The sequence below is a fragment of the Xenopus laevis genome, chromosome 9_10L (genome assembly GCF_017654675.1).
Source record: "Xenopus laevis strain J_2021 chromosome 9_10L, Xenopus_laevis_v10.1, whole genome shotgun sequence".
Classification (NCBI taxonomy): Eukaryota; Metazoa; Chordata; class Amphibia; order Anura; family Pipidae; genus Xenopus; species Xenopus laevis.
The window spans coordinates 111,822,342-111,844,309 of record NC_054387.1 but is presented as its reverse complement, the minus strand read 5'-3'; positions in this window follow the sequence as shown (position 1 = coordinate 111,844,309).

The window sequence follows — 21,968 nt, the reverse complement described above, 5'->3', positions numbered from 1 at the left end:
GTTCCTGGGAAATGAAGGACATACAACAGTTATCTTTTTTGTTGAAAAAGTAAATTATTATGCAGGCTGAGAGGGGTTCCCAAACTTTTTCATATGACTGTAGAAGGTGGATTTGTTGGCTATATATATATATGTAGTTTATTTTTTTTTCACTTATTCCATTAAACAAAAACTAAATTTGCCTAGGGCTTAGTAACTCATAGCAAACAATTAGCAGTTGCAACATATAGCCCAATGCAATTTAGATAATAGAAGCAAACATCTGATTGCTTGCCATGGGTTATTACATTAGTTCTGATAACACACCTTGGAGTCAGCTTTAGACACTTTAATAATTAGGGAGTACCAAGGACATCTCAGCACAGTCCATTTGTATCACTTTTTATTCAGCCATTGAGCAGATTTACGTGATTTTGTGACCTTTTTGATCCAAACAGGATACTTAGTTAGTACTATTATCACTGAATCATTGATTCTGCCCTCTTCTTCACTCTACTACATATCTCTCCTTCTTACCATAATATTTCCAAATAATATTTATATTCCAAATACAAAGGAGAAAGACAAATGAAGGTATGGGTGACTTTTTTTGTTTAAAATAAAGCATAAGAAATTAAAGGAGTGGTTCACCTTTACATTAACTGTTAGTATGTTATAGAATGGGTAATTCTAAGCAACTTTTCAATTGGTCTTCATTATTTATTCTTTTTATAGCTTTTAAGTTAATTGCCTTTTTCTTCTGACTCTTTCCAGCTTTCAAATGGGGGTCACTGACCCCATCAAAAAAAACAAATTCTCTGTAAGGCTACAAATTTATTTTTATTGCTACTTTTTATTACTCATCTTTCTAGTCATTCCCTCTCCTATTCACATTCCAGTCTCTTATTCAAATCAGTGCATGGCTGCTAGGGTAATTTGAACCCTAACAATCAGATTGCTGAAAATGCAAACTGGAGAGCTGCTAAATAAAAAGCTAAATAACTCAAAAACCGCAAATAATAAAAAATGAAAACCAACAACAAATTGTCTCGGAATATATCATACTAAAAGTTAATATAAAGGTGAACAGCCCCTTTAAGCAAAAGGAAATAAAACTTAGGATGGTTTGTTGTAGAGTTCAAGTTATTCTTCAAAATATAAAAAAACAAAAACACTATAGAGGAACTGCAACAAAAAAATGAAATGCCTGGGCTTATACAGGTATGGGACCTGTTATCCAGAATACTCGGGAACTGAGGTTTTCCAGTTAATGGATCTTTCTGTAAATTGGATCTTCATACCTTAAGGGGCAGATTTATTAAGGTTCAAGTTGTGTTTTCCATTAAAAAACTGTAGTTTTCGAGGTTATTTTTGAGTCACAAATCGATTTTTTAGATTTTTTGAGATTTATTATATACTGACCCTGGAAATAGCTTGAATCCGAAAATACACCATCTAAAACCTGTTGAGGTCATGTAGGAACCATGTTCATAATGATGTTCGAGATTTTTGGAGGGTTTTGCCAGAAAACTTTGGTTTTTAAAATTTGGATTATTTGGATTAAATGGAGTCTATGGGAGATTAGGCGCTTCCTATGTAATGGGTTTCAGGATAACGGATCCCATACCTGTAATAAATCCTATACAACAATCAAAGAGTGACAACTTTATATTTTGGGTTATTCACAATATCCCCCACATCTTTCTCCATTAAGGATTTGGATTTTACTTTGCAACCACAAGGCAGTGTGTTAGCTACAGCTAATAAAGAACTTTCTTGTGTAAAACGGCCATTGTCTCAAGAGGTGTGAACCATCGTTTGCTTAGAGTTCATCCAATGGGTTTTAAACTAAATATAATATTTAAAAAATCTGCAGTCTGTTGGTGGGTAGTGCCTTTTAGTTATCAATTAACTGAATCGCAGTTAGCTAGTAGTGATGTGCAAATAAAATTCGCCATGTAAGAATTCACTGTGAATTTCCGCGGTTCACCGTCAGCGAATAAATTCGAAATCCTCTGTGTCAAAAAAAATTGGGACTTTAATGCATTTGGACAAAATATGCGCAAGTATAAAAATTGAGGTGGCATCGAAATTGATGCGGGTGTTGAAATTGACACGCGTCAAAATAATTGACTTCAATGAGTTTTGTGATTTTTCAGGACAAATGGGACAAATTTGCTCCCAACACTATTAGCCAGTTCAGCTGTCTACAGAAGAACATGAGCTTCAGTCAGACAATACAGTATTGAAAGGAAAGCACCACTCCAATTCTAATTGAATCTACTCCTATTTCACTTGCAATGTTCTTGGCTGATTTATAGAACAAATTACTCTTTGACACCGATATCCACATTATGCTTTTTGGTCTAATCCCCCCACATCATTTGTTCGTTTTTTCCATTACACAAATTCTAAAATTGGCTCAACCCATCAGTGGCTCTGTAATGAAAATCCCACTTGAGTACACTCTAATTACACACAATTTAATTCTACTTAAATACATACACCCAGGGAGTCAGGACATTAAATCACAATTGACTGTGCATCGGTTTAGACATGCTCCCTGCAAGCAACACTTCCATGACAAAATCGCCCCCTGCAACAATCTACCCTTCCATAAGGGCAGAACATTTGGTTATGTGAGGAACACTGTACAATGTGGTTTGTATTTATTTAATTTTATTTTCAAAATATTTTAGAAATAAACAAGGAGGGTGAGAAAATATTGGTCAAGGTTGGGTAAGATCTAAAGAATGAGTAAAGCAATGACAAAGGGTGGAGAGAGGAGGAAAAGGAGGATGAGATCTGAAGAATGACTGAACTTTAAGAATAAAGGGAATATCACACAAGAATAAGAGATAAAAGCAGTAAGTGTGAAGTACAAAGGCAGTGAACAATATCAATATGTCAGATTCCATATGTTCTCCCACAAACACTTTATTTTCCTGTGCCCCAAAGAAAGGTTCACGTGAAAGAGATGTTTCTTATATCTGGGTAACAGAGTTACAGAAGACAACATTCCTAATAAGGAAAGCTTGATGCATAGCTGTTCATGGAAACCATATATCTTTAAGAAAACTATATCATATCCTAGTGATGACCTGGGCCTAATCTGTCCTTTAAAACCCCACACCTGTTGGAATACATGCAACAGCATTCATGCTTAAAGAGATCCTGTCATCGGAAAACATGTTTTTTTCAAAACGCATCAGTTAATAGTGCTACTCCAGCAGAATTCTGCACTGAAATCCATTTCTCAAAAGAGCAAACATATTTTTTTATATTCAATTTTGAAATCTGACATGGGGCTAGACATTTTGTCAATTTCCCAGCTGCCCCTGGTCATGTGACTTGTGCCTGCACTTTAGGAGAGAAATGCTTTCTGGCAGGCTGCTGTTTTTCCTTCTCAATGTAACTGAATGTGTCTCAGTGGGACATGGGTTTTTACTATTGAGTGCTGTTCTTAGATCTACCAGGCAGCTGTTATCTTGTGTTCTTTTGTTTGGCTGCTGGGGGGAAAAAGGGAGGGGGGCGATATCACTCCAACTTGCAGTACAGCAGTAAAGAGTGATTGAAGTTTATCAGAGCACACGTCACATGACTTGGGGCAGCTGGGAAATTGACAATATGTCTAGCCCCATGTCAGATTTCAAAATTGAATATAAAAAAAATCTGTTTGCTCTTTTGAGAAATGGATTTCAGTGCAGAATTCTGCTGGAGCAACACTATTAACTGATTCATTTTGAAATAATTTTTTTTTCCGATGACAGGATCTCTTTAAAGACACACCATCTACCCAAACCAAACCAGTAGCCTTCTTTTATTAATTTGCCCCTCCTATGTGTAAACTGCCTGGTCCAAGTATAATTATTTCCCTCATATCATATATGTTACAGAATTAAATCCCCTCTTTATATGCCCAATGTCTCCTTCTCTAAAGTTGGCTTCACATGGCCTGATATGGATGATGAACTAGTCACTGCAAGTCCATGCAGATCAACAGATTAAATGAAACTGCCTGATTAAATCAGTGCCTACCCTAGCAAAATGTCTTGATTATATTGGGCCTTTGAACGGAGTAATGCTGGTCCAAATTGTTCTCAAACAACCAAACTGTTTGCTTGTGTGGGACATCCTTAGACAAGACCTACAACTGAAGAGCATGGATCAGTCTTGTCATAATGAGGACAGGTTAATTATAGGAGGTTATTTGATGCAAAAATTCCGAAAAATTTGTTATTATTTTTATAAAATTTGACTTTTAAAAAAATCATGAATTTTTTGGAATTTATTAAACCCAGAGGATGGAAAAGTTTGAATCAGAAAATCCCGCATCTCAGACCTGTCGAGGTTGCATAAAAGTCAATGGGGCAAATTTACCAAAGGGCGAAGTGACTAATGCGGGAAAAAATTTGCTGATTTACTAATGGTCACTGGCGTAACTTCGCTAGAGAAGAAGATAGACTCTAACGGTACTTTGCTCACAAACGCCTGGCAAATTTGCGCTCTGGCAAATGGACGTAACTACGCAAATTCACTAAGATGCGGATTTTACTGAACGTTACCTCTTGCGCCAGACTTGCCTTCGCCAGCTCAGACCAGGCAAAGTGCAATAGAGTAGATAGGACTTCCTAAAAATAAAAAAAAAATAGTAATAGTAATTTTTCTAAGTCCCAAAAACGCTAGCGTCTTTTCCTTTTTTCAGGGTGATAAGCTGCAAAAGAGCGTAAAATCGTTTCGGGGTAACCGGCTTCCCCCCTACATTTCCTAACATATGGCACATAAACTATACACTGGGCTCATGTGTAGGGCAATATAACAACTTTATTTTATTTTATTAAGGTTTCCTGGGCTTGTGTAGTGTAATGTATTTGCTGCAACATATACGTCCATTCAACTTTAACTTTCCGCCGTATCCAAATTAGGCAACGCTAGCGCAACTTTGCTTCGTGCAGTAATGCTAGCACAACTTCGCCGGCGAATTTTTGGAGGTTAGTGAATTTGCCCCAGTAAAAGAGGTCCCAATGATTTTTTAATTTGCGCTGGTTTTCGTGCAATACCCCAAAGTTTTCTGAGTTTTCGGGCAAAAAATCTGAAAAAAACGCGAAAATCTGATTTTTTTCCTGCAAAGAAAATATTCGGGAAAATGTAATAATAAATAAGTTTAAAAAACCCGAGTGGATTTGATCTAAGTTTGTAGCAGAAAATGTTGAGATAAAATCGGACTTTGATAAATAACCCCTTACGTGTTGCCAACATTGAGGAATTAAAAATTACAATTTTCAAACCTTAAATTGGATATAAATGCCACTTTATTGAATTCCTTTGGAATGTATTATTTATGTATAGATCAATTATACTTTGATGACATGTATAACATGGAGTGAATTCTATATTGCCTAGCTCTTTAGCTTGCAAATCTAGAATCTTGTTCATTGCCATTAACATTTGAGTTCCGTGTATTGTGATCAAATATGTAAATTTCTGACTTGAAAAGAACACATCTCGCAGACAATAATCTAAAGGCAGCTCCAGGGATTTTTACAAACGATTGGGTAAATTAAATTTCACATTCATTTCAGGTTGAGGAAACTGATTTTACTGCCTATATAATGTTGTCATCATTATTAAAAGATGTTTCTGGCAACTTGAGATAAGCGGTAAACCTACAATGTCATGACAGTTTCTTCTACCGGAAGACGAAAAGGCCATTATAGCGAACATGATGCAGCCAGTGTCATGAAACCGATAGATATGCTGTCAAATGACAAGTGATTATGCTAAGGGAAGTCAACATCTATCATCTAAGGAAGAAATGTTACTATTGCTTGACAGCTCCATTTCTTTTTTTGCATACAGATTCCTGTATCCAGTCACTTGAATTGACATAGTACATAGTTATGCAATCACCTATAAAACAGCAAAGAAGATCCACTATCCAGCAAGGTCCCCACCCGTGGCCTAGAAGGACCCTACTACAGTTACACTAGAAATAAGCCCTCTAAGCCATCTAATTAAAAAAAAAAAAAAAAAAGCAAGGTAAAAAAAAGGTATTACGGTTATTACTATCTTCACTAATACATATTAAATCTGCCTAGTAACTAAAGATTCCAAAGCATTAAAAATTGACACCACGAAAAATTAAAAAGAAATATAAATTATCCAAACCTGGCTGAAAAAGTAAGTAACTTATTGATCTTGAGGTCATATATATCACCCTTCAGCAAAACAAATAAATTATAATAAATATTAAATTATCTCCACTTGTGATGAGCAAATCTTTTTCGCCAACCATGGATTCCCCCGTAACCAAAAGACTAAAATGTCGCAGAGACAAAAAAGCCATGGTAAAAAGACCCCATTGACTTTAATGCATTTGGAGTGAGAAAATTTGTTGTGCACATCAAAAAATGTCCCGTAGAAAAAAGAATTTTGTTGTCGACTACAATGTATTTCGGAAATATTTTGCCATTTCGCAAATTTTTTAGTGCTCATCACTAATCTCCACATTAGTATGGCCTTGAAGTAGGCATAGTACCATGAGGTCTTAGCAATGTTAATATTAATATCCACACTGGCACAGCAATGCAGCCCTTAACACTCAAAGATGACACAAAGCCGGCAGGTGCATGCACAGTTGGCCCAAGTCAGCTATTGGCTGCAAGTGTGCATGCTCAAATCGACGTTGAGCCCCGAAACAATACAAAGTGGTGGAAGATGGTGCCCCGGAGCTCCATTGCTCTGCTCTGCATTTTAGGTCAGATTTTATTTATGGGGTTTTTTTTTACTAATGCACAGTGGGGGGAGGGAGGGGGCAATGACAGGCAGTTAAGGTGGACTTTTGGTACAAGGGGGGTTTAGTTCTCCTTTAAGAACTGTAACCCTTTCGACACCCCTTTGTCAGTGTTACACTCCACGTGTGGCGCTTACCTGATGGCACGGGACAAACCTGAGCCACTCTGCAGTGGTGTTGGGAGAGACTGGGTACCTGGTACTTACTAGCACAGTGCCTCCACCTTGTGGGATCTGGGAATGCACCTACGGGTGGCCCCACTAGGAATACAGTAATAACACACACAGTATTGGTTAACTTAAATAACTGTTTATCTAAAATAAATGGGCAGCTAATATAGGCAGCACTCCTAACTGGTGGCAATAGGGCCTCACTAACTGACTTGCTAGCGCAAACTGTCTAGCTAATTATGGAAAATCAAAGTCCTTTATTTAACAGTCTCTGTATCTTCAGCGCCTCTTTTGGGTACTGTCCCTTAAACCAGGATATCACAAATCCTCTTCGGATACTTTAGAGCTCTCTTCAGGCGAATCCAGCACAGTCATACAGTACGACTACAAGCCCCTTTGGATGCTCAGATATGAATCTCCTGCTGTTTGTTCCTCCAGTCTGGATTCCTTTCACACTCTCTGTCCCTCCAGGCACAGTAGGTGGCTTGCCTGTGCCAGCCCGATCCAAATAAATGCTTGTGGTGCAGCCTCTTAGCTCTCTGAGCCCACCAGCAGCTCTCTGGCCTCTTTCTCTGTCCACCATGCGGCTCTCTATGCCAGGCTCTGTGACTTCCTTTTCCTGCCAGCCACTCACTAGCTGTTGTGTCACTTCCTACTGCACTGAACAGATGGTTGCTAGGTAACAGCTTACCGCACACAGACACAGGCTCTGTGCTTGATCTCTGCTTACAGGGATAAGAGCAAGGAGTTTGCACAAATACCCTACAGAACATTGAGACATTTTGTGCCTTAAAGGAAAACTATACCCCCAAAATGAATACTTAAGCAACAGATAGTTTATATCAAATTGAATGACATATTAAAGAATCTTACCAAACTGGAATATATATTTACATAAATATTGCCCTTTTACATCTCTTGCCTTGAACCACCATTTTGTGACTCTATCTGTGCTGCCTCAGAGATCACCTGACCAGAAATACTACAACACTAACTGTAACAGGAAGAAGTGAGGAAGCAAAAGACAGAACTCTGTCTGTTAATTGGCTCATGTGACTTTACATGTGGTTTGTATGTGTACACAGTGAATCTTACGATCTCAGGGGGCGGCCCTTATTTTTTAAAATGGCAATTTTCTATTTATGATTACCCAATGGCACATACTACTAAAAAAGTATATTATTATGAAAATGGTTCATTTACATGAAGCAGGGTTTTACACATAGAGCTGTTTTACTCAGTATCTTTTTATAGAGACCTACATTGTTTGGGAGGTATAGTTTTCCTTTAAGCTACTAAAACAGTACTTACCCTTTTGTTTGTCCATTTATTGCTTTGGCCAGCTTAAAAGACAAACAATCCCTGTTTTGTTTAAAGGGGAAGGCATTTTTTAGTAGACTCAATGTTCTTGATATATTGATAATGGGTTGAGTGCAGAGGACCTTTTGTATTTGTCTATAAGGATTTTGTGGTTACAACCTCATAGCTTCATTGGTTTCAAAATTAGTGGTCAGCACAAGTTTCCCTTGTTTGTTATAGCTTTGGTCACTCGTACACTGGTCTAGAGGACAGAGCCACCTGCTTGGCTGTAAGAGCAGTTATTTGTTTTTCTGTGTTGTAAACTTCCTTTTACTCCTGTATGTTCTAATGTTATACATTCCCATAGGTAGCCAATTCGATGGTCGAAGTAGCCAAAAAAATCATTTGAAATTCAAAGTTTTTTTTCTTCTATTCCTTCACTGGATTTGTGATGAATCTATAAAGGACTCCAGTATTCTGTGTATTGAAGTGTACAAATGTGTTAGCCAGTTATGGTTAAAGCTATAATATAATTAACCAGTCAATGATGCAGGAAAAAATATAGGGAATTATAGGTAAAAAACAAAAAATCTGGGATCAAAATACACAGCATACCATATTCCCTTTTGTCATTGCATTGACCCCATATGCTAATAAGGTCACTGTAAAAAAGTGAATAATGAACATCACTTTAAATGTATAGAAAATGTATAATGAGCATTGTATTAACCCAAGACATGCCAGGAAGGTCACTGCATAAACTGTATATTAGTGATGGGCGAATAAATTCGGCAGGCGCGAATTCACAGTAAATTTCCGCGTTTTGCAGCCATCTAATAAATTTGCGAAAAATTCTCCAGCGTCAAATAATTTTGGACGCGCGTCCAAACCGTCGCGCATCAACATTATTCGAACGTCCATTGACTTTAACGCCTGCGTCAAAATTGATGCAAGCGTCAGAACTGACGTGTTTCATGAATTTTTCACGGTTTTGTGAATTTTGCTGGAAATTTGCGAATTTTTCAGCGAATCGAACCGGGACAAATCACTACTGTATATATATATGTATATATATATATATAGAGAGAGCGAGAGGGAGATAGGATATAAATATATATACATATAAAAGTAACCACCATGCTCTAACACATTTCTAAATACATTTTCATGACATTATTCTTCTACACTGACAGATGGGCAAGCCTGCCTCTGGGAAGAAAGAAGCTGTTATATACTGGGGGAATATTGAAACATTGTCTTCCTTAGAACTGCTCCTTATCTTCTCAAACCAGATCTTGCATAATAATACACACTTATCAACACTGGGCAAATTTGCACCTGGCCAGTATCCCATGGCAACCAATCAAATGTGTCTTGTATTTGTTCTACCTGCAGCTGGCTAAATATTATCACTAAGTGGTTGCTATGAGTTACTGCCCATCTGCAAATTTGCCCAGTGTTGGTAAATGAGCACTGCTCAAGTTCTCTGCAGTATACATGAATATCAAGTAAAAAAGAAGAATTTCCCCCTGATTTTTTATTGTATGTGAAAGATAGATGCTTTAACTTATCCTTAATGACTGGTAGAACCAGTATCCTTTAACCATTTGGACCAATATTCTTCATAAAATTCTCTAACTCTTACAAGAGTAACAGCAAGACTGACATAGCAAAGCACCCCTAAACCATAAATGTACCACTGCCATGTTGGACACCATAAAAATATCCAAAGTTCCAAAAATGGAGGGAATAATAATCTTGATTACTTCTCAAAACACCCCCACTCGTAGTGTAATAAGACAAATTGAAGAAATAGAGAAGCAGGACGAAATGCAGGACTTGCTTTTAGTGCTGTATTGGCACAACATGTTTCGAGCTTATGGCACTTGACAAAGAGCAGTGAGCTTGAAACATGTTGTGCCAATCAAGCACTAGAAGCAAGCTCTGCATTTTGTCCTGCTTCTCCATTTCTTCAATATGTTGGACACCATATTCCTGTGGTTAGTTTGCATTGACACAAGGGCTCCTTTACAATAAGGAAGGCATTTGCATTAGGGTGATAACATTTTCGTTAAAAATCCGATGCGACAAAAAAAAATTGTTTCTCGTCAAAATTGTTGCGCACATAAAAATTGTTGCGCGCATAAAAAATATTCGGACATCCATTGACTTTAATGCATTTGGACAAAAAAAAATCACTCATATAAAAATTGTCGCTCGCGTCAAATATTGACGCACGTCAAAATAATTTTGACACCCTTGACTTGAGAAAGAAAAGAAAGAAATGAAACAGGAGCCAAGAGTATGATTTTGTGGGATACCAAACATCAAGTGGTTTGGGAAAGACTTACATGGCCTTTGTCATTAGATTCAATAAGTAATGTACAGGTATGGAACCCGTTATCCAGAAACTCATTATCCAGAGGGTTTTAAATTATGGGAAGGCCATCTCCCACTGACTCCATTTCATGCAACTAATTCAGATTTAAGAACATCTAAAAATGTCTCTGTAATAATAATACAGTACCTTGCCGTACTTGATCCAAGCTAAGATATAATTAATCCTTATTGAAGGCAACACTTAAGGTATGAAGATCTAAGTTATGGAAAGATCCATTACCTGCAAAACCCCTGCTGATTGGTTAGGTAACTAAAACTGGGCAAATTTAGTGCCTTTTTATAACATAAGCCCATGTGAGTCCTTGTATGCACTTGCTATTGCACACCCAGACAACAGAAAGCTATTATATCGCGTTACATTACTACTATAAGGCCTACTGAACCAATAATTGGCCCTGAAGGAGCAGTTATTGATCTGTTTTGCCTCTTTCTCACCCTTTTATGAGTAAGAAACCAATGGGTCTCCAGCTAAATCCGACTATTGTCATTATAACAGAATTAGGTGTCGATTAGGTGTAAATTTTTGCTGTAATGAAATAAATGTATAATTTCAAAGATATTAATATTATACAGCATATTAAAATGTTGCCGTGTCTATACATTTAATTAAGTATTTAATGGCTGTCTTTCCATGGGTTTCACTAAGAAATATAATAAACAATGACAGCAGGGAAAGAGGAAATATCTCTGCCGAGACCATAAATAATGAAATGACAACTGAGCGAGTTTAGTAAATTTTTTCCAGCAGAAAAATATGTTCTATTCAGGGGCCTATTTTATTAAGCAAAACACTAATTGGCACAAAGCATGAGACCAATCGCTTCTTATCATACGCGGACTCCTTCTTAAATGGAGATATTACTGAACAGATGGTAAGCCTGCAACAATGAGACAGTATAGATTAAAATGATAACAGGACCACAACGTTCAGTCCCAACATAAATGGTGTAAAATGATATCAAATGAATTGTGTCCTTAGTTGATTACATTTCCCTAATGATCTCCTGCAGCATTTAAATGAATGATTGGAATATTTTGCCTTCCAGTTTAGTTCATATAATTTCAGCATATTGATTGTTATATATGAGAAGCAAGTAATGTAACTCTTCAAAATAACCATTTTATCTTCTATTTATTTGCTCCATAATAAATAGCAAATAATTAAATGCATAAAGATACACAGAGATCTTGTAATGTGTTAATGGGGTTGTTCACCTTTAAATTAACTTTTAGTATGATGTAGAGAGTGATATTCTAAGAAAATTTGCATTTTTTTGTGGTTTTTAAGTTATTTATCTTTTTATTCAGCAGCGCTGCAATTTGCAATTTCAGCAATCTGGTTGCTAGGTCCTAATTGATTTGAACAAGAGACAGGAATATGAATTGGAGAGGCCTGAATAGAACGATGGGTAATAAAAAGTAGCAATAACAATACATTTGTAGCTTTACAGAGCATTTGTTTTCTAGATGGGGTCAGTGACCCCCATTTGAAAGCAGGAAGAAGACGGCAAATAATACAAAAAAATATATATAAAAAATACAAAAATGAAGACCAATTGAAAAATTGTGTAGAATTAGCAATTCTATAAAATAAAGTTAACTTAAATGTGAAAAACCCCTATAATAATAGAAGCCATTGCAAAGGGTATCTGTAATTTAGATATGGGTTTATATCCTTCAACTTCCACCTAGGATGTTGTAGGACTTAGCTGGGAAGTATGATCTTCAATCTGGCAGGGAAACACCAGCCTCATCATAATGTTTCTAACTAAGATTCTACCCCCAGACCACAAAATAATCAGGTTCTGGAGTCTAACTTTTGAAAGAAGCACTATAACTGGAGAATAGATTCAGATGCATTGTATTAACAGAACTGAAAAGGCTTATAATGCTTAATAGAGTGGACTTACTAACAAGTTATAAAGACCAACTACAATGGGTTAGGATGTATTTTATTTTAGGGTCTAGCATTATTTTTTATTAGTATTATATCACGAGGATCCAAGAGAGAGAGGTAAGGACTGAAGAGACAAAAGACGCAGTGCATAATGTACATAAGAATATACAAAAGTGGAAAAATGTTCAATGTTTTGTGACTTCACCCAGTGTCGACTAGATTCGACTAGGGAGTTATCCAAACTCGATTTGAGTTTTTTTTTTAAAAAATTAATTTGATTTTCGAGATTTATCATACTCTGGCCCTTTAAGAATTCAAATTCGATTATTCACCACCTAAAACCTGCAGAATTACTGTTTAAGTCCAGGGATCAATTTGTAGATGTTCACAGCCTTCCTGACATTTGAGTTTTTTTCGTAGGAAAAATTCGAATCGAGTTTGATCAAATTCGAATTAGATTCGATTCGAGTTTTCTGGTCATCTCTTCCTGAGGACGGCTCAAGTTTGGGGCCTAAAACGTTGACCAATGAAATTGGTTTCATTTTGAGGGGTTAAACTTTATAGACTTTTTTCAAACCAACTTAACTATGTGACTATGTAAATATGTAGTACAGGTATGGGACATGTTATCCAGAATGTTCGGGACGTGGGGTTTTCTGGATAACGGATCTTTCCATAATTTGGATCTTCATACCTTAAGTCTACTAGAAAATTAAATAAACCCAAGAGGTTGGTTGTGCTTCCAATAAGGATTCTTTATATCTTAGTTTGGATGAAGTACAAGCTACTGTTTTAGTATTACAAAGAAAAAGGTCATCATTTTTAAAAATTTGGATTATTTGATTATAATGGAGTCTATGGGAGATGTTCATTTCATAATTCAGAACTTTCTGGATAACGGGTTTCCGGATAAAGGATCCCATACCTGTACTTGTTGTCTGTCCTTACAAGTGGCAATTTTCTTTTCTTAACTTACCAGCTGTTGTATTGCTTTTACCTTTATTCAGTGTGCTCATTAAACCATTTTTTAAGTACATTATATTTCATCCAACCAGTTCCTAATATGATTTCCCTGTGTCAGCCATATGCAGCTTTTATGATGACCCCCTCAAGCCCCAGCATTTACCTTTACAGCACCAGAGGTGGGTCCAGGGGGGCACCACAAGTGCAGACAGCTGAATTTCCAGTTTAATAATATGTCATTTGCAGGACCAGAACTAGGGGTAGACAGAAGAGGCACCTGCCTAGGCCACAACAAAAGGGGGGCGCTGGGCAGGTACCTGTCTTCTGCCTACCCCTAGTTCATGTGCGCTGCTTTCCCCCCCCTCCCTCTCCTCAGGCGCCCTCTCCCCTCCCTTCCTTCTCTCTCTCTCCCCTCCTGCTCTCTCTCCCCTCCCTTCTGACTCTCTCTCTCCCCTCCCCTCCTGCTCTCTCTAACCCTTACTTCCGACGCTCTCTCCCCTCCAGCGATCTGCACATACAGTGTTAGTCGAAGGGGATCGCGGTGGCTGGCCGGGTCGTCTAGGGTGCCTGGTCGTCTTGGCCCGGCTCTGATAATTCAATTCTTCAAACTACCAGGAGCAGCATAATACTACCAATGGTAACTACTGGGGTGCTGCCACCTAAGGCAAGGTTCTTATAGGCTCCTTGCATCCAGTTCCAGATCTCAGGTTTCCTGACAGAGGACTCTAAAAAAGACTTGACCTTCAAGTGGGGTTTGAGCTAAAAAAAAACTTTAGGAACTACTGTCTTACAGAAGTGAAGTCTAATTCACATAACAATACAGGTATGGACATCTATGCCAGGGTGTCATGCTGACAGATTTCCTTAATATTAATATATTAGATATCTTGTTTTGAACAAACTCTACATTTGGGATTGTAGTCAACATTTTGCAAACGAAAATAACAATGTCAGTTTTCATCATTACAAATGCTCCTGGAATTAATGTGTGAACACGTTGATACCTGTTCTCCATTAAATGATCCTGACGTGTTCCTGTAGAAACCTGAAACATGTCAGTGTAACTTTAATAACTATAATGAATCATGCATAGTTCTTTGCTTTCTCCATATTTCTAAATTGGTTTTAAAATGCAAATTATTTATATATGACGGAATCACCTTGATTAATCTTCCAGTATTGTATTTTCTGTCTTGCTTTTCTGGATCTCTTCCTACAGATACAGTATCTCCCCGGACTGTTATTGAGTTATCTCTGTGCTAAATAAGGAATAGGTGAAATATATATTTTAGTGAATCATCCCACGTTTATTTAATGAAATCCCATAGTCCCTTTCGTTGAAGGCAGCTGAACCTCTATTATCATAACTCGTGCTAAAATGGCCTAGTGACTCAGGAGGATGCATTTGTTTTACTTACTACTTACTACTTTGTTTTACTGCTCTTATGCTAAAAACATAACTCAAGGGTCTAAAAGGTTTATTTTACAGTTAACAGAACATAGAGCAAACCTTTTCACTAACAGGCCCATTTATCAATTTTCTGATTTTAGTGGTTTTAGAGGTTTTTAAAATCAGAAATATTCATTTTCTCGAAAACCACAAATGCTGTGTCATTTATTAAAAGATCCAAATATAAAAGGTATGAATGAAAAAAACCCTGAACGAGGAGAATAAAAATACAAAAGCCTCTAAAACTTCGAGTTGTTAAGACAATTTCTAGCAAAAAAAAAATCTGAATACCTCTAAAAGTCTTAATGGACCTCTAAAAGTCGAGGTCTCATAGCTGCATTGACTGCTATGAGACCTCGACTGCTCATTTACTACGTTTTGTTTTGTTTGAGCTTTTTTTGTGGTTTTTACACTTAGAGGCCTATTTATCATCATTCTCATTTTAGTTTTTTTTTTTTAATTTTTTTAACTACAAATAAACTCTTCTATGAATGCCTTGTAATGTATTAAAAGACCAGAGTATAAAAAGCACTAATAAAGAACCTTTAAAAGTAAAAGAGTTTTTCAGACAATGACTAGCAAAAAAAAATCAGAGAATCTCTAAAAATCCAAATGGATAAAAAAGAATGTCCAATAGTTACAAAGTTACATAGTTAAATTGCGTTGAAAAAAAGACAAAGTCCATCAAGTTCAACCCCTCCAAATGAAAACCCAGCATCCATACACACACCCCTCCCTACTTTCACATAAATTCTATATTCCCATACCTATACTAACTATAGAGTTTAGTATCACAATAGCCTTTAATATTATGTCTGTTCAAAAAATCATCCAAGCCATTCTTAAAGGCATTAACTGAATCAGCCATCACAACATCACCCGGCAGTGCATTCCACAACCTCACTGTCCTGACTGTGAAGAACCCCCTACGTTGCTTCAAATGAAAGTTCTTTTCTTCTAGTCTAAGGGGGGGCCTCTGGTATGGTGATCCACTTTATGCTTCTATGTGTGTTTTATAACATTGCATGTAGTCTACTACCCCTATAACCCCCATATTTATGATTGAATAGTGTTTAAACAGAGTGTTTTTGGGTGACCTCCACTAGCATACATTTGCCACTTATCCGTACCACCAGCCCACTACCCCAAGTTAATCCGTCTCCCTGTTCCTAACCATGTTTTAATGATCACTGGACTTTTTTATCTTATTTACGTTTAATGGTGTATAAACACGAGCTTGTGGACATGCTTTGATGGGAGGGTGCAAATACAGTACATGGGTCAGTTCTTTCTCTTTTTTGTTCTCTTAGTGTATAACTTGCATTTATATTATTTTTGCCAAATTGCATAACCTTGCATTTATCAACATTGAACCTCATTTTCCAGTTTGCTGCCCAGTTTTCCAACAAATCACTCTGCAAAGTGGCAGCATCCTGCATGGAACCTATAGTTCTATACAATTTAGTGTCATCTGCAAAAATAGAAACAGTACTTTCAATACCCACCTCCAGGTCATTGATAAACAAGTTGAAAAGCAAGGGACCTAGTACAGAGCCCTGCGGTACTCCACTAACAACACTGGTCCAATTAGAAAATGTTCCATTTACCACCAAATATCTTTTAGCAAGTTCTCTATCCAGGTACAAATACTATGTTCCAGGCCAACATTCCTTAATTTAACCAGTAACCTTCTGTGTGGCACTGTATCAAATGCTTTAGCAAAGTCTAAGTAAATCACATCCACTGCCATCCCAGAATCAAGGTCCCTACTTACCTTCTCATAAAATGAAATTAAATTAGTCTGGCAAGATCTATTACGCATAAAACCATGCTGGCACAAACAAATAGAATTATGATTTGCTATGAAGTCCAGTATCTTCAAAAAGCTTGCCTACAACTGATGTCAGACTAACTGGCCTATAGTTTTGAGGCTGAGAACGGGATCCCTTTTTGAACAGCGGCACCACATTAGCAATTCACCAGTCTCTCGGAACTATGCCAGACCTCAAAGAATCCTGAAAAATTAAGTAAAGAGGTTTGGCAATCACAGAGCTAAGCTTGCTAAGTACCCTGGGATGAATACCATCTGACCTTTGTTTATCTTAGCATGTTCTAGTCTCTTTTGAATTTCCTCATGTGTGAACCATGCATCACTAGTTGCACTACCAGAACTGGGACAAAGGAAACCTTCATTAACTGGTTCCTCATTTGTTTAGACAGATGAAAAAGTTATGTTAAGAATCTGCGCTTTTTGTTTGTTTTCATCAACCAGCTGACCCCCCTCTGATATTAAAGGTCCCACCCCTTCCTGCTTCATTTTTTTACTATTAACATATTTGAAAATATTTTTGGATACTTTTTATTGCTTGCTGCAATATCCTTTACCATATCAATTTTAGCTTGCCTTATAGCTTTTTTGCAAGAGCAGATCCCATTGACTTCTGTGGGACCTTGGCTGCTTTTACTTGGATAAAGTTTGGAGGTGGTTTTTACACTTAGGGGCCTATTTATTATGCTTTGTAAAAAAAAAAAAAAAAAAGTGGAATAAAGCATTACTGGTCCAGAGCAACCAATCAGCAATCAGATTTCAACAGTTAAAGTTTTAGAGACATTTTTAAAACCCACTTATTTTTAAAGAATACAATTCGGGGGGGGGGGGGGAATTCAATCTGAATGTTAATAAATAGGTCCCTAAATAAATCTCAAATAAGTATTAGAGAAATTTTAAAAACAATTTTTTTGAGAAAAACTTTGATTTGTGAAATAAAGATTGAATGCTAGTAAATAGGTCCATATGTCTCATGAGTGTTGACCAACCATTCTTGGTTCAGAGTCTTGTGGGGTGAATACCCTTTCTATGGTCCACTACCTCCTGCTAGAACTCAGAGACAGAACCATACCATATTGGTCTGGCCAAATTTAACCCAGTATTGGAAACAGTTTAATCAAATTTTTTATAAGTCAATCGCAAGCCTTTAAAACGGTGTATACATATATATAGATTCAGCTGTTGCTGTGCAAGGATTCTAGAATAGAATATATATTCATATTGTAAAAGTCTAAAGAGAGAAGGGGGTGTTCATGACACATTTAGGTCACTATATTTGGTGTGTGACACATTAAGGTCTCTATGCCTTATATCACTTATTCTAAATGAATGAATTAGCCTCATTGTGAGCACCATCCATTTTATTAACTGAGGTTTGGAGAAAGTATTTAACATAATATACTTCTAGTGAGCACATAGCATGCATAAGCATGTTTACTCATATACCATAACTTATTTAAGTCATTTGGCAGCTAATAAAGAAAAATTGACGAGCACATTGGTGCTTTAACATGTACAAGGTGTTGAAGCACATGGATTGGTGACAAGTGGGTGTCTATTCAAAGCCTCCCAAGTGAGTGTTTTTGGAGAGGAGGCACCTGCTACTGCTTTGTGACCTTCAGGTATAGAAGCAGAGTCGATAAACAAACGCACATACTGCTTATCAGTGCATTTGCCTTCATTATCAAGGGGTTCCAATATGGTGAAAGAAAACCTGAGTTTTCATGATTTTATGCAAACTCCAATTCAACTTGCTTTTTGTTCAATCTGGCTCAGAGATGCATCACTGAACTGAACGTGCACAATTAGGAGAATATATACACTGTATAAGGCTTATAATGAGGCATGCAAACTCAGTGATCAAAAGATGAAGAGGATGATGGAAATGAGGCCATGGCATGTGTTTTTATTCCTGGAATAATTACTACATCTTGTATGTGCTACAAGTTTATTTCTATCACAACGCATTGGCTTTTATTTCACTGGTTCTAATTCACTCAGAGGGTATCCTTCACCTCAGGCAGAATTGCTTCACTTATAATTCTCTAATGACCAAAAACGTATGCCAACCTTTAGGGGAAGTCTTTTCCTTTTAAAATGTTTAGATCCCCATGTTTGTGATTTGAGGGAATGGGCCGCTAAAGAATCCCCTTGTAAATTGGAATTATGCCAGTATTCTGCAACCCTTTGTTTTACAGAAGTTTATGCATGTAGCCCACCCTTGAGTGTACTTTAGCAGTGTGAATTTGTAGTGTGTAGACAGGCTATGATGCTTGTAGTGTGAATAAGACCCACTTGTAGCAGGGCAACTCCCAGTATCTTGTGTGCTCCCTTGGGCAGAATGGATTCCAGTCACAGGGTTACTTTGCAGCAATAACTTGCTTATTAACAGTGAACAACAGCATAAGTGCAGTCAGTAGTCATTTCTTTGGGGTAAGTTCAAATGCAATAGTGACAGATCCCTCCCAGATGTAAAGTAGACAAAGTGTAAGTTACCACACTCCTTAGGGTAAATCACTGTGCTTTAGGATCCTTAGTCTGGGGTCTAGTATCTTGCCACCCTACCTGTCCTCAACTCACCCACTGAAATCCCTACACTAGTGGTTCACACACCACAGGGTCCTAACCCCACTATTCCTCCTCTTTGGAGCAGAAGCTGCTCACTATTTTCCCAGAGCCTTCCTCTTGCTCCTAGAGCAACTATAACACAACTAGCTGTCACTAGCTAACCTTATCTAATCGTTTACCAAACTGTAGCCCTAGTCCTGTAACAACCTCCCAGACAGGTGAAGTCCTAGGAAAGATCGCGAGCACATGGGGCTAAACCTCTTTATACTTTTAAAAGCTGCCACCTACTGGGTAAGCCATAACTATTTCAACTCCAGAAACCCATTATCCAGAAAGCTCCAAATTACTGGAAGGCAGTCTCCATAGACTCCATTTTATTCACATAATCAAATTTTTTTTAAAAAAAGTATTCCCTTTTCCTCTGTAATAATAAAACAGTACCTTGTACTTGATCCTAATCTCATGGATTTTCAATTATTGAAAATCTGATTTTTTTCCCGCAAAGCAAATGTAATAATAAATAAGCGTAAAAAACCCGAGCGGATTTGATCGGAGTTTGTAGCAGGATTTTTTTAATGAGGAATAGAGCCCTATTATATAATCTGTACCATATTTTCACAAACTGGCAACCCAAACCCAAAAGAGAACCCAGTCACCATGCATTCTTTAGTCTAAACAAATTGTCTTTGCCTTGGAGTCTAATATATGGTTGTGAGCTTCCACGAGGTTCCGTGAGCATCATCAAGGGCTGACTAAGGGTCCCCAAACAGCTCACTAATTCATTGGATGTTGCAGTGGCCTCAAAACAGGTGTTTCATTTTGAATTCCATGCCTGGAGGAAAGTTTTGATTGCATAAACACCCAGGGGCAGATTTACTAAGGGTCGAATATCGAGGGTTAATTAACCCTCGATATTTGACCAGGAACTAAAATCGTTCGACTTCGAATATCGATTTAAATCGAACGATTCGAAGGATTTTTATCCAACGATCGAAGGAATATCCTTCGATCAAAAAAACGCAGGCAAGCCTATGGGGACCTTCCCCATAGGCTAACATTGAGTTCGGTAGCTTTTAGCTGCCGAACTAGGGGGTCGAAGTTTTTCTTAAAGAGACAGTACTTCGATTATCGAATGGTCGAATAGTCGAATGATTTTTAGTTTGAATCGTTCGATTCGAAGTCGAAGTAGTAGTCGAAGGTCGAAGTAGCCCATTCGATGGTCGAAGTAGCCAAAAAAACACTTCGAAATTCGAAGTTTTTTTAATTCGAATCCTTCACTCGAGCTTTGTAAATGTGCCCCCAAGTGTACTGCCAAATAGAGCCTCCTGTAGGCTGACAGCCAATCACAGTGCTTATTTGGCACCCACAGGAACCTTTTTCATGTGTTTTGCTCCACAAATCTTTTTACATTTGAATGTGGCTCAGTTAAAAAAAGGTTGGGAACCCCTGGACTAGAGTTAAAATATAATACCGAGGCACATAGACTTTGAGAAAGACAAGAGTATGATCAAGAGTACAAGCCGAGGTCAGATTAACAGGAGAACTAGATAAAACCCTTGAAGTGTAGATAGCAGGAAAAGATCAGAAGGGGTTGAAGGAGCAGAAAAGAACAGGGACAAGAGAGACTGTAACAAGGAGGAGGATACTGTATGAAGAACAGTAATGCAAAAGGGAAAGAGAAAAGCAAGAAAGATGCCAAAAAAACCTCTAAGAAAGGAAGAAATGTCTAGTAGAATTTAAAATGTCTGATGCAGGTGAGATGCCATTCTAGAATGACGTCTTATTGTTGGGGAAATGAAAAATTACCCAAGAGGATGTTGGGAGGCAGAGAATGGTTTCTTACGGTTGGCATACATGCCAAACAATTATCTGAATCGTACACATTATTTTCTAAAACGTCTACCCACTTTGTTGCTCAATAAATGCATTAATAAAGAGAAATTGAAAATACAATGATTGTGTACAGCTGAACTAAAGATGTACATATTGTTTTTTTTTCCTAGGAAGTGGGCCCACCACAGGCTCGCCAAACTATGAGTAGATACCCACCTGGAGAAAGAAATGAAAGATGATTTCCTGGAGGGATCAGGAACACTGGGGAAATAGTCAATGCAGCAAGTGCAGTGATGTTATGGTGCCTATATAATCTATTATTCTCCCTGTTTTGGTCAGCCGCTATCATTATATATGACATCTATGCTGAATCTATGAACTTTACCTGGGGCGTCCATACATATGTTTCTGTGTTCTCCTACAGCAGGCTAGCTAGGCACACTCTCATCCTACTATGCACATATACCCCTGGGAGTGGCACGGAGATTTCAAACCAATAACTTAAAATATTTATTTCATCCATCTCTTCCCTTTATATTTAAGTGCCTGAGGTATTCTGTGCTCTGTGTCTTGGCTGAGGGTGATGTCTTGATGTACTGACAAGCACAATTGCTCTGGACCCAGTTCCCTGGCAACACAAATGAATTGAATTTGAAAACAGAGCCATTGGTTTGGGACTTGTTCAATAAACTTTAATACAGCATTGGACTTTTCAGTGCTGGTAGCTCAATTATTATTTTCTTTCTTACATATTTTTCTGTTTTTGTGCCATTGAGTTCCCCAGTACA